Source organism: Rhea americana, unplaced genomic scaffold (genome assembly GCF_003343005.1).
Source record: "Rhea americana isolate MKP2758 unplaced genomic scaffold, rheAme1 scaffold_122, whole genome shotgun sequence".
NCBI classification, from domain to species: Eukaryota; Metazoa; Chordata; class Aves; order Rheiformes; family Rheidae; genus Rhea; species Rhea americana.
Genome location: NW_028185284.1, coordinates 192,949 through 205,265, shown reverse-complemented (window position 1 = coordinate 205,265; position 12,317 = coordinate 192,949). Strand labels below are relative to the sequence as shown.

At 37.2% G+C, this 12,317-nt stretch overlaps 1 protein-coding gene across 2 annotated transcripts in view; it reads left to right on the top strand.

The window, feature by feature from the left end:
* The first annotated feature begins 9 nt into the window (after positions 1-9).
* Positions 10-12,317, top strand: part of PLCE1 (phospholipase C epsilon 1) — a 164,498-nt gene continuing 152,190 nt past the window's right edge. The window contains exon 1 of one of the 2 annotated variants that reach the window (XM_085325702.1): positions 10-38. The gene's annotated coding sequence lies outside the window, so the exon portion shown is untranslated. The remainder of the gene's footprint in view (positions 39-12,317) is intronic. The other variant, XM_085325701.1, reaches the window with a different exon arrangement.

Genomic DNA, 12,317 nt, shown 5'->3' with positions numbered 1-12,317 from the left:
GGAGGAGGAGGAGGAAGATGCCGGCGAGAGGCTGAAAGGTGCGTGCTGCTGCTCGGCCGTGCTGCCCCCCGCGGCGGGGGAGCCCAGCCCCTCCGCGCCAGCGGGGTCCGCTGACACGCCGCGCCCGCGCTCCTGGCGGATTTCCCCCTTTTTTTCCAGGAGGGGTCACGCAGATCCCGAAGGCAGTTAGAGGCGGGTCGCACTCTTTCTACGCGCTACGGATCAGTATGATTACCTCTCCAATCCATGTTAGGTCTCACTTTCTTACCGTTGTGACTGTGCAAACAGGTTTTAGTTTTTTTACAGTTACATTTACTTTTAAAAATAGCTGATTGTATTCTGGCAGAAGTGGTGCAGTTCAAATGAGATTCGGTGTTGGAAAGAGCCTGTAAAATTTTAAGTTACTGGAGTGAAACTTTCTCCCCTCCCCTGCCTCCTTTCTCTGTGTGGCTCACAATGAGCCCCTCTTCTTGCAGTCTATAAACATCCTTTGCAGGCGCTGCAGGCCCCTGCGTCCAGGCCATGCAGGGCGAATACATTCTTTCCTAGTTCCAGACTGCTCTTTGACGTGCTTGGTAAAGTGCAGTTGCGTTACAAAGGCTCAAAATCTGCAAACACTTACGAAGTAGTCTCACTGAAGTGTTTGTAGGATCAGGACCAAAGTGGTTGAGATGCAGTGCTTATCAGTTCTACTGCACGCTCTTGGGATGCCACTACCATAGATGATATGGAGAAGAGCCTATAGAGGTGGCTGCAAACCAGGCTTCTTATAAAGGAAGTATAAGAGCTGACTAGAATGGTACAGAAATGGATAAAGGGTCAACTATGCTGCAAGGAGCAGTGAAAGATTTAGAGTGTTTCATAGTAAGGCACTTGAGTGAGGAGTAGTTAGGCTTGCTCTTAGAGGACAAAGCCTTGCTAAATTTTAATCCTGCACGTTTTAATATATTTGTATATTTGAAGGGGTATTAGAGAACCTGCCAATTACAAAGATCTTTAGGAATTACTGCAAAGCAGTGACTGTTATGTAGTTTAAGAAATCATGTATTTCCAACTACTGATAATCACTTTTGATCTTTGAACACCTAAGTAAACCTGGGATCAAAACAGAAACAAGCACTTTGTGTTTTAGGAAATGCTTCATATTTTGTACCACCGGTAAAAACCACACAGGGAAGTGCCCARGTCATGAAAGAGTCTAGTCTGTGCGTGAATTAGTAAAAGATCTGCTTTTTTTTCTTAGTCATCCAAATAAAATTTATTCATATTCTGCCATTTTGAGATATTAATCCAATGTATTAAAATGATTTCATTCTTATCTTCACATATTTGGGAAATGTTTGTTACTAAGAATCTTTRTGCCAGAGTGCAACATCCTCTCAACTTACATTGACTTAATGTGATGCACTTCAAACCAATAAAAGTGTATTGGTCAAGCTAGAGTTCCAACAGCTGAATAAGAGAGACGTCAAAGTTTAAGAAACATGAAAACTAAACTGCAGAATAATTAAAAAAAAAGCCTACTGAAAGCTTTATCTATTGGAAATTGTGAAATAAGTTCATTAAAAAGTTGGTAAGTAATTTGAGGTTTGGGAAACTTGTAAAATGAGAGAAGATTCCCCATAGTTTATCCAAAAAAGGTTGTGTAACAATTTGAACAAGSTTTGTGACTACCTGTAGAACAGTGTGTTTCTTGTATCAATGGACCATTTGATTTAAGAGAAATATAAATAATAAGATCCAGTGACAAGAAGCTGCACGAAGATCCAGAATAAAAGCAAAGCACATTGCAAAATTACAATTCTAACTATATATGAAGGATTGCAGTAGATTTATAATCACTGGAAATTTTTAGCTCAAGATAGGAGCTCTTCTTTTTGGAGAAGAGCTGTTGTAATTTGGGAATAGTTCTTGGGTTTAAGTCAAGAATTAGTTAAAGAAAAGGTGGTGTTATAAAAGGAAATAAAAAATAATTAATCTATTAGTTTATTAAAAGTTCATGCTTTGCATAGAGATTTTCCATTAAACCTTAAGATATTTCAGCGATCAGCTTAATTTATCTGCATACCTATAAAAGTGTTTCTTTACTGTTTTTAAAAGAAAAAAAAACCCCRAAGCTGTGGAACAGGGACTGTCACTTTGCTTTCTGTTTGTACAGCGCCTGCCCCAAAATGGATACTGGTTCATGACTGTGAGTCCTGAACTTTGTAAATGATAATGATAGTTTTACTAACCGYAATTCATATCTTATTTGTTGTATGTACCTTTTGAAAATACCAATAGCTGAAGCATTGGAATGAGTCATGTAACTGCAGCATGGAATGGCTTATTCTCACATCTGTTCACAACACAGTTATTGATAGTGTTATTTGAGTAAAGGCTATGCAGTTGTGTCTGTATCTTTAATATACAATCTGATTRATTTTTAAATAAGGCTTTTCATCATGGCTTTATTTTAGAAAGCTATTAGCRTGCTAAAGTGAAACCCATGTTTTTCCTTATATTAGTTCTGTCCCTTCTTGAACCTTCTTAATCTAATTTAAAAGAGAGTTGTTCCATGTGTATACTTGAGGGCCTACATGACTGAATATGCAGTAAATGAGAGCAGGACAGCTTGCTCTGCATACAGCTTTGTTTGTCTTGGCGAGCCTACAGATATATCTGCTTGTGGGTGGGGTTTCCATAATCATGATTCTGCCAGATATTGGTCATACTTCACTCCTTTCATTTTTGGAGAAAAATTTCATTTACCATAATAAAAATTGCCTTGAAGAGTTGAAGATGAAGCAGTGACAGTGATATTTTTCCCTGAATTTTCTGTATGGGAGTCTCTTCAAAATTTTGCCCTTGTGATACAGAACTTGGATCTACTTGAAACAATGGAGTTAATTGGTGGATACGTCACTGTGGGATGAAAATCTGACCCTGGCGTCGTATACTATATCACACTGATATTTTTGTACAAAACATTATTCATATTAAATTTTAAATCAAGCCATCTACAATACTCTCTTCTTAACTACCTACTCACTCATAAATAATCCARCATGATAGAACACTGATATGCCTGCCATTGGTTTCTGAAAATTGTATTGAATTTAACATTAAAAATGAGCTTAGCATTAAGCTCTGTCCACCAAAACTATCCTTCTGCRTGGCATCTTCTCTGTCAACAAGATGTTGGTGAAGGTGTCTCAGGTGATAACACCTCTTTCGGTGAGTGATTGAAATTAGCAAGGACTCAAACCTTGTGGAGTATGTGTTGTGCTACAGAGAATTGCCTTCTGTGTTACTTAGGTCTGGAGCTCTTAGGTAGCTCAGTATAACTTTTGACTGTGGAGACAGTTCAAGCTTGAATTTTATGCAAGGACAAGAATTCTGTGAGCGAATACATTCACTGAGCAATTCTACTCACAGCAGTCTGAGGCGTATCTTAGATTAAATAGACTGTCAACTCCTTGATACTTTTTATTCTACATTGTTATGTAATATTTAATAATGTGGTAGGACATTTACAGTGGAGTTGTTCATTTAAAAAAGTAAATGAGTCATATTTTTCAATTGCTATACCATTTCATAAATAACTAAAGAATAGTGAAAATACCTGAATATTTCGTTTTTGATGTTACTCATATTCAGATGTTTGAAGTGAGACAGAAAAGGTGGAAACATTGAGTGCAAAGTGAAAGCTACATTTAAAAACATTTATTTTTAGGATAATGGTTTTACTCTATTAGTATGCACAAGTGCTGCATAACTTGCATCTAATAATAGTATGTTTTGTTAAACAGATGATTCTCCAGTTGCATTGACCTTGCCTTGTGTAGTAGGACCTTGCTGTCTGTTGTTTCAGACAATGCTCTGATGTGGGACCTCTCCTCCCACAGTGTTTTTCTTCATCTGTGCTACAGCATACAGCAAGAATGCTGCTGCAGTGATGTCTGGTATTTGAGGTTTTTGTTACACTGCTCCCCCCCAACATTTTTATAATGCATTCCTTTATTCCAAGTACAAAATGCTGTTGCTTGGATTAGGCTAATTTCTTTCTGTGGTGGTGCAAGTATCTTTCAGCAGCATTAATACCCAACTAGGTTTCCCTTCGGAATTTAGCAAGATATAAAGGGGTTGTGTAGCAGAGTAGCTGCAGCTTTCTCCCCTACCACCAATTCCCATTAAAGAACAACTTGTAGATTTTCAGCTGAAGAGCTCTCTTAATTTGAATGCTTCCATTTTAGTTTCTTCAATGTTACTATGATTGTTGTGGATTGCAGCTACTTACTATGTTGGAAAGAGAGGAAAAAAAAAAAACTAGTGTTTTAATATCCAGGCTGAATCGCCTTCGGTGGGCAATATTCTGTTTCTCATCTGATTTTAGGTAACTTTCATACTCTGCCATTTTTCAAAGGAATATTTTCAACTAGTTAGTTACTGTTCAGTTTAGACAAGTCAATTAAAATGTTTTTATAATCAGATTGTTGCATTAGTGATCGGAGATTCCTGAGAATGTTTTAGTATTTATACTTTTATCAACTAAAATTCACCCTTCTCATGACTTTCGAGTACATTATATATTGTTCTGCGACCAACTACATCAGTTCTACTGGAAACTATGGGAAAAAAGTTTTAACTATGGGAATTTCTTGTGAAAGCTTCAAGTCATTGTATTTGCTCACTCTGTGTATACCTGTTTTGGTTCAACATGCTTATAGGAAGTAATAACAGTAGAGGAATATCATAGGCAGCAACTCTGTAGATTTTTGACTGCGGGGAAAGCTGACAAACATACCCCTCCTTCCCCATTTGGTCTGGTAATTCATATTTACTATTTAGCTATGCCTTGGGCTGCTCTTCTGTGACAAATTGAGTGGCGGAGGTGTCAAAGAGTGCTAGACAGATAATGCTTCTTGAAGTTTTTTGTATCATGATACATCTGCAATTTATAGATGAATTGTATTTCTTAATGGGTCTTCTTCAGAGCCCTTGAAATTTTTCAGTGTAGTTGTTATTTTTGTGAGTAGTCTGATGTTTTCATTTTTTCCCCGAAGGACAAAGTAGGCATACAGAAAAGAGTGAATCTTGCATTAAAGAAAAAGAGAGAACCTTTGCTCTGCTGTGATAGCACCGTTACTCCCCTCTCCCCCCCATTTATGCTTCTCTTAACAGTAAGCTTGTGGAAGAGAAAGCAAAAATAGGAACTATAAAATCAGTTAGGCAGCTGCTTATACTACAAATATTTTAATCTTAATAACCACTCAGAATGTTGACATTATAACTGACTTGAGTATGCATCTGTTCTTATTCTATGATTTATTCAGCAAAGCATAAACAAGAAGTTCCACTTAGGTGTTGTACTCAGTATGTATATATACATACCCATACTCAGTATGTACTGAGTACATACAATGTACATACATTGTTTTTCTGTATTTCATTTATGCATTTTAAAGGTGGATGCCATAAACTAAAGTCTGTTCGGCTGWCCCATTTAAAGATATTCCCAATTCTATTAGCCTTGATAGTTTAAATATATAAGACCAATTAAACAGCTTTTTACTTCATTTTTGTAGAGTGAATTTGGAAAGCATCTATCACTGTTTTGGCATCTGTCACTGTGTAACAATTAGAAGAAGGATTATCATCTGAGCTAGATATATTACTCCTTTGAGTAGTCATGATATAACCTCAGATTATGTAATTGATAGACTTAGCACTTCAGTTTCAAAACTTTGTGCTTTCTTTTTTTGTTTTGTTTGTTTCCAAAATGATCTGTTCTCCTTGTGAGATACAGTTGGAGGGCAATTCTGGTAATAACTGCTTATTGCCTCCTGCCCACCAATAATTTACCCAATATCAAATTTTGTTCTTGTTCTGGATGTTTCCCAGTTTCACCTTTCCCATCATGTCAAATTTTGTTTCTTGTTACTCAAGAGTCAGATTCCAAGAGGGAATGACTGATGCTAGGAGGGAGTGATACTGTTTAATTCTTTCATATCATCGGTACTTTTCATTTGACAGAACCACAACATAAGCAATATGTATAAATTAGTATATAATTATTGATTAGGATTGCCAGTCATTACCTAATATTGTATTATTGCAGATTGAATTTTCTGTTGTGGGCAGCAATGGTTTCATGCTTTCATTTCCATGTAGTGTGACTTCCTGTACCTGGAATCCAGGAATTCCATTTCTGTTTTCAGGGTGTGTTTCAGTGTCTCTGTCAGAGATATTTGTCACAATTAGAGTACCCTTGTATTCAAGCAGATGGAGCACTTGCTGAAACTGTCCATCAGCTAAAAGGGTCAAATATAATAAAAGGCTGACTGTGGTTTTTACACACATCAAAGTCTACTCCTCTAGCAAGCATATCAMTTAGTGACACTGTTACTTTTCTCTGCACAGGATCTCTCAGTGAGCTGGTGTCTAGTAGACCTGCTCCGCCATGCCCCAGTGTTGAATGAAGTCCATGGGGTTTCTCACAAAGCAGAATTAATGATGTAATTTACTGAGAAGGGGAAAGGGAACAGCTTTTTCTTCCCTAAGCATTAAAACTTCCCTGTCTGTACTCCTGACTCATATCTAAAACAATTCTTTGTATACTTTAGCTTTGAAAATAGGGACTCTTCTGTTGAATATACCATGCCATAGAAACCCGCTACCCTTTCTACATTTTGGATATATAGGTTATGTCATGTGCCTCTGTTACAGGTAATATTATGCAGTAATTAACATAAAGATGCTACCAGTCAAATATTCAAGAAACAAATTAAAAATACCAATTGCTTGTAYGATGTTAACTCATAATGAAAAGTTGAGAGACTTATAATTTTGGAAATGTCATAATATTGGCCTTACACATTTCTTCTCTTTCAAGCAACAGTAAACATCTAGGTCTGTACTGTATCTGTCAGTGTATTTCTGGATGGATTCTTCTTGTCTCTATAGAGAATTATATTAGCTTAGCCCAAATTCATGTAATGTTGGATGTTGTTGGTTTTTATTGCATTATTTACTCCGTGTTGGCAGAAATATGGGGTGTATAAAAACAGTTTTTACTATCCAGCCATCTTTTAGTCCTCTATTAAAACAGATTTCAGAGATTGTATTGCAGAATTCCACTACAGAATTGAACTAATTTGCATTCTGAAATACATAGATAGATAGATATGTTAATTAAAAACTCTGTTCTCCTTCATCTTAAAAAATCAATCTAAGCCAAACCTCTTTCTTAGTACTTATCCAGAAAACATTTGTGGATGAAGATCTAGAGTTTAAASTCGTTTGAGAAAACAGATGAATCTTGAAGTGTATTAATCAATTGTTTCCATTCTCATGAAACTTTCCTTTAAGCAAATGAATATTAGAATATATATAGTAAGCAGAAGTCAAAATGTTATGATCATTTAATTTAAAATCAAGCTTTAGAGGCCAGTTTTGCTATATAGCAACACTATAGTAATAATTTTGTTATTTTTTTGTTTTAAGTAGATTTTGTCAACTACTAATCTAGTTGTGAAGATGAAATTTAATATTGCTTAAATATGGTTATTGAAACGTTTGGGGATTTTTCATAGAGAGGGAATACTCTTTTTTGAATGTTAGTTTACGACTATGGGTAAGGGGATTACCAGTCTTCAGTGCATTTTTTAATGCATTTTTTAGTGGTCTGCTGAGATGTTTCTTGTTCCAACAAATTCTGAGTTAGCAAATGTTTTATTTTTAACTGAAATTCTATGTATCACTCAATTATGAACATTTTTTTTTGGAAAAATACTTTCCTCCTTGTTGAGATTACCATTGTGCAGACAATTGTAGAACTCTCTGATAGCTTAACCCTTCTTATTTCTGTGTAAGAGGAAATAATGACCTGGGAAGACTGGAGGAAAATATGAAATCTGAGGTTTCTCTGCCCTTCATTAAATTTTTGTAGATTCTTTCCTTTAACAGGAGTGGCTTATACGTGAGCAACAGTGTTAGATGCAAATGGTCTTTCCTACTTTTCTAATACAAAGAAATACCAGAATTTTGGATTTCTTTTGTAAAACCAAAAAAAGAGAGGTAATTTATGATATTAGTAAATGGGTAACATCTACAATTAAAATTTTATTTGCTCAATTATGTTTTTACTCAACCCAATSAAATTCTATTCTAGGGGCTTGCTGGCAAGCTGATTCTATTGCGAAAACTGTTGTCAGCAACAGCTGTTCCATACATCATGTTTTCAAATCCTCTGTCTCCCCCTGTATCATTAGTTTGGCTTAAAAATGTTAAGTATGGAGCCTTCATTTTTGTCTTAAAATTCTTGAGTCATTATGGTTTCCATTTTCCTATTGTTTTTATAACTGAACTTATGTTTTTAATTAAAGCTGTGATTTTGAATAATTATGTAAGAGTAGGACTAGGKTCTTCTAGAAAAAACGCATTTTCTCAGACTGTAAGAATTACAACACTATGAAGCCTGTTTAGAAATCATTTTTACATGCTATTTGAACTGTGATTTGCAAGCCAGGTTCCGTAGTGGTTTGTAGAAATAAGCAGTTTTCTAGACAGCAGTCTATAAAACAGGTCAGTGTTAAAATATGCAGTAAAATGTTTCGAATGGCCATATAGTATACATATAGTWTGGTCATATAGACTTCAATGCTTGCCTGAATTCTTTTTCAAGATCCAGATCATAATATCTGTTTGGAGTTTTGTTACCTGATGAGCGTAGGAATCGTACAGATGTTTGRACAGTAAAGGGTTGTCAGGAGGTGTTCGTGTCCACCCCTCCAGAAGAGGTGAGTTTGTTCTGGCAGATGGTTCTTCAGTGTGTTCTCTTAAAAACTGAGAATGTCATTCTACGTTGCCAAAAGCTTACCTCCGTGTTCATGTAATTCACTCATTTCATTCCATATGTTCTTTATTCTGTTGTGCAAGTTGATAATGAAAGTATTTACCCTTAGCGGGCAGTTGTCCAAAGTTGTATAGGTACGTAAAGACTGTTCTTGAGGCTGACATTTCTGAGAGCAGAAGGTAACGTGTGGCAGTTACAGTGGTGCAGTACAATTTTATACTGTACAACAGCTTCTGTGTACCCCCGAACTTTGCCTGAAATGACTGCTGTTTAGGGTTGACTTGTGAGTTAATGGCAGCGCTTTAAAGGTGTATGGGGAAGGTGTGTACAGATTTAAAACAAGGCAAATTTTTTTGATATAACAGCAGTTGAGCTATCACAGCCAATAAAATATCTAATACTCATTAGATATATTGTATGTGACTCATTCTCTGCTTTAAACTCTATGTGCCTTCCTCTGACTTGACATGGTGCTCTCAGATGATTTTTATTTTGCGGTATGATGCCATTTTCAGTCCTTTACCAGCTTTTCTCTGTTCGCCCCAACTCTGACACCCCATCCCCACACTGAAGAGAGAAAAAAAGCCTCAAACGGAACAGTAAAAGAAAAACCTTCTTTTGCTGTTGTTATTTGAAATACTCTTAAACATTTCAGGTGCATTTTACTCAGTGAAGACAGTGGATACTTCGCAAAATGGCATTTGACTCCTAGTTTTCCCACAATACCCATCTAGCTTACAATAAGGCACTGTTCTGTTAGCAACTATGTATCCAAATGAAGGTTTTGAAGTCTGAGTTGAGACAGAGACAGTCTCGGCTCTTGACTGATGAATGCAAAGGAAGTTGGCCGTGTTCCCTTTACTTGCCAGAAAATTAAGAAGGCTGAGGCCCTTCCTCCACTGAAGTCAAAAAGGGAGCTCTGATCTTTCTCCATGTGGATTTTACAAGTATTGAGTCCCTGACCTGCTCTTGGTAGGACTTGTCTATCCCTTTTTTGCTGGATGTGGCCCACAGCTGCCAGGAAAAAAGATCTCGTCTGGATGAATCTGAGGCTTTTTTCTCTCTAGTTACTGTCCTGCATATCAGTACAAAAACACCATCTCTGCATTTACATTATGATTTTTATGCATGTTGCTCATTTCTGTTAGTACCTTTCTACCAGATGTAAAGACCTACTAGCTTAATTTTTTAGTATTTGATATACGTATATAATGAAAACAGCATAGATCATCTTGTCAACTAGTATCCAACTATTGTAGGTCTGAGTGTAGGCACTTTCGATAGCTGGTCCTCTGCCGTAGAGAGCTTTCAGTACCATAGAGAGCTTTTATGCTTTCAATAGTCAGGTATCTGACAATCCATTAAATCATGATGATACCAAGCTGGGAGGAGAGGCTGATACACCAGAGGGCTGGGCTGCCATTCAGAGAGACCTGGACAGGCTGGAGAGTTGGGCAGAGAGGAACCTCATGAGGTTCAACAAGGGCAAGTGCAGGGTCCTGCACCTAGGGAAGAATAACCCTGGGCACCAGTAAAAGCTGGGGGCTGACCTTCTGGAGAGCAGCTCTGCAGAGAAGGACCTGAGAGTGCTGGTGGGTGACAAGTTGACCATGAACCAGCAATGTGCCCTTCTGCCAAGAAGGCCAATGGTCTCCTGGGGTGCATTAGGAAGAGTGTTGCCAGCAGGTCGAGGGAGGTGATCCTGCCCCTCTACTCAGCCCTGCTGAGGCCTCATCTTGAGTAYTGAGTCCAGTTCTGGGCTCTGCAGGACAAGAGAGACATGRAGCTACTGGAGAGAGTCCAGCATAGGGCTATGAAGATGATCAGGAGGCTGGAGCACCTGCCCTACGAGGAACAGCTGSGAGAGCTGGGCCTGTTTAGCCTGGGGAAGAGAAGCCTGAGGGGGGATCTTATCAATGTGTCTAAGTACCTGAAGGGAGGGTGTCAAGGGGACAGGGACAAACTCTTTTCAGTTGCTCTGTGTGACAGGACAAGAGGCAAYGGGCAGAAATYGAAGCACAGGCAGTTCTGCTTGAACGTGAGGGGGAATTTCTTCACTGTGAGAGTGACAGGGMCCTGGCACATGTTGCCCGGAGAGGTTGTGGAGTCTCCTTCTCAGGAGATCTTCAAGGCCTGCCTGGATGCAACCCTGTCTACCATGCTCTAGGTGACCCTGCTGAGTGGGAGGTTGGTCTAGGTGATCTCCAGAGGTCCCTTCCAATCTTACTGATCCTATGATTCTATGTGTGATTGGAATGACTTATATTAAATAAATATAGTAAAGAAGGAAGTTATTAGAGAAATTGAGGCTTATTTTTAATATATGCTGATACAGTTTTAATTTTAGTACTAAAAGTTACAAAGATTTGACAATAATGAAATCAGCATATTTTAAGTTATCGAGTAAAATTGAGTTTAAAAGTAGTACAGTAATAATAGCTACTGGTATGTATTGCTAAATGTGATTGACAGATAACCTAAAAACTGTTTTGTCCACATATGTTAATTACATGCTGAAAAGTAACTAAAACAGTGAYGTGAAGATTTCTGTCTATTAATTCTGTGAACTGATATAAAACATATTGTTGATAGTGCTGAGATGCGTGCGGTGCTTTCAGCATGCTGAGTGTCAGCATAAASGCTCTGTGCTGCTCAATTTTGTTTGATTCCTCTTCTGAAGAATTTAAAATACGGTTTAAAACATGACTCAGGTGAAAAAATTTATTTTGTGTTCCTAATTTTCAGCCCTGTAAACTCAGGGATGTGAAACTTGGGCTGCTTTATTTCTGCCGTGGTTTTTATCATTGTTAACAGTGATGCTGCAGCCTTAACAAATACAGTAATAAACATGCCAACAATTAATTGATATTACACTTTTTTTCTAATTGTTTTGTGGCTGCAGCATGAGTAACAATGAACAGAAGCATAAATTTACTAYTTTTGCTGAATAAATAACTGCCATTTTGACTATGCACAAGAAGCAATCTGGATGATACCTTTTGTTTATTGTTAACATAACTGTACGTAAGTGTATATTGAGGTTCCTATATTTTTTTTCTGGCCAATGAATCATGAAAAACAAGCAATTTTTTTTCTTTGTGGACTGTGAATCATAATTCTAAGGAATATTTATGTACAGGGGAATTGTGTACAGCTATAATGCACAGTTATATAAATCATGTGGAATTGAAAATCGACTTTTTATCTATAGTTGTGATATTTTTCCATAATGTGCATAGTCTTTATTTTTCATAGAGAAGTTGCATGCAAAATAAGTGATGAAATGCATATATTGCGTTTTCAATAAAATTTGTTGAAGCAGTATAGCACTACTAGCATTATTACTTCCATTGCTGTTTCCTCTTATATAATAACATTAGATTGCTAAAATAAAAAGTTAGCATTAATGRGCTGTTAATAAAGCCAGAAAACTATACAGATCCCACTAAAGAGCTTGGGAAGCACTGTATGTTTCTAATTT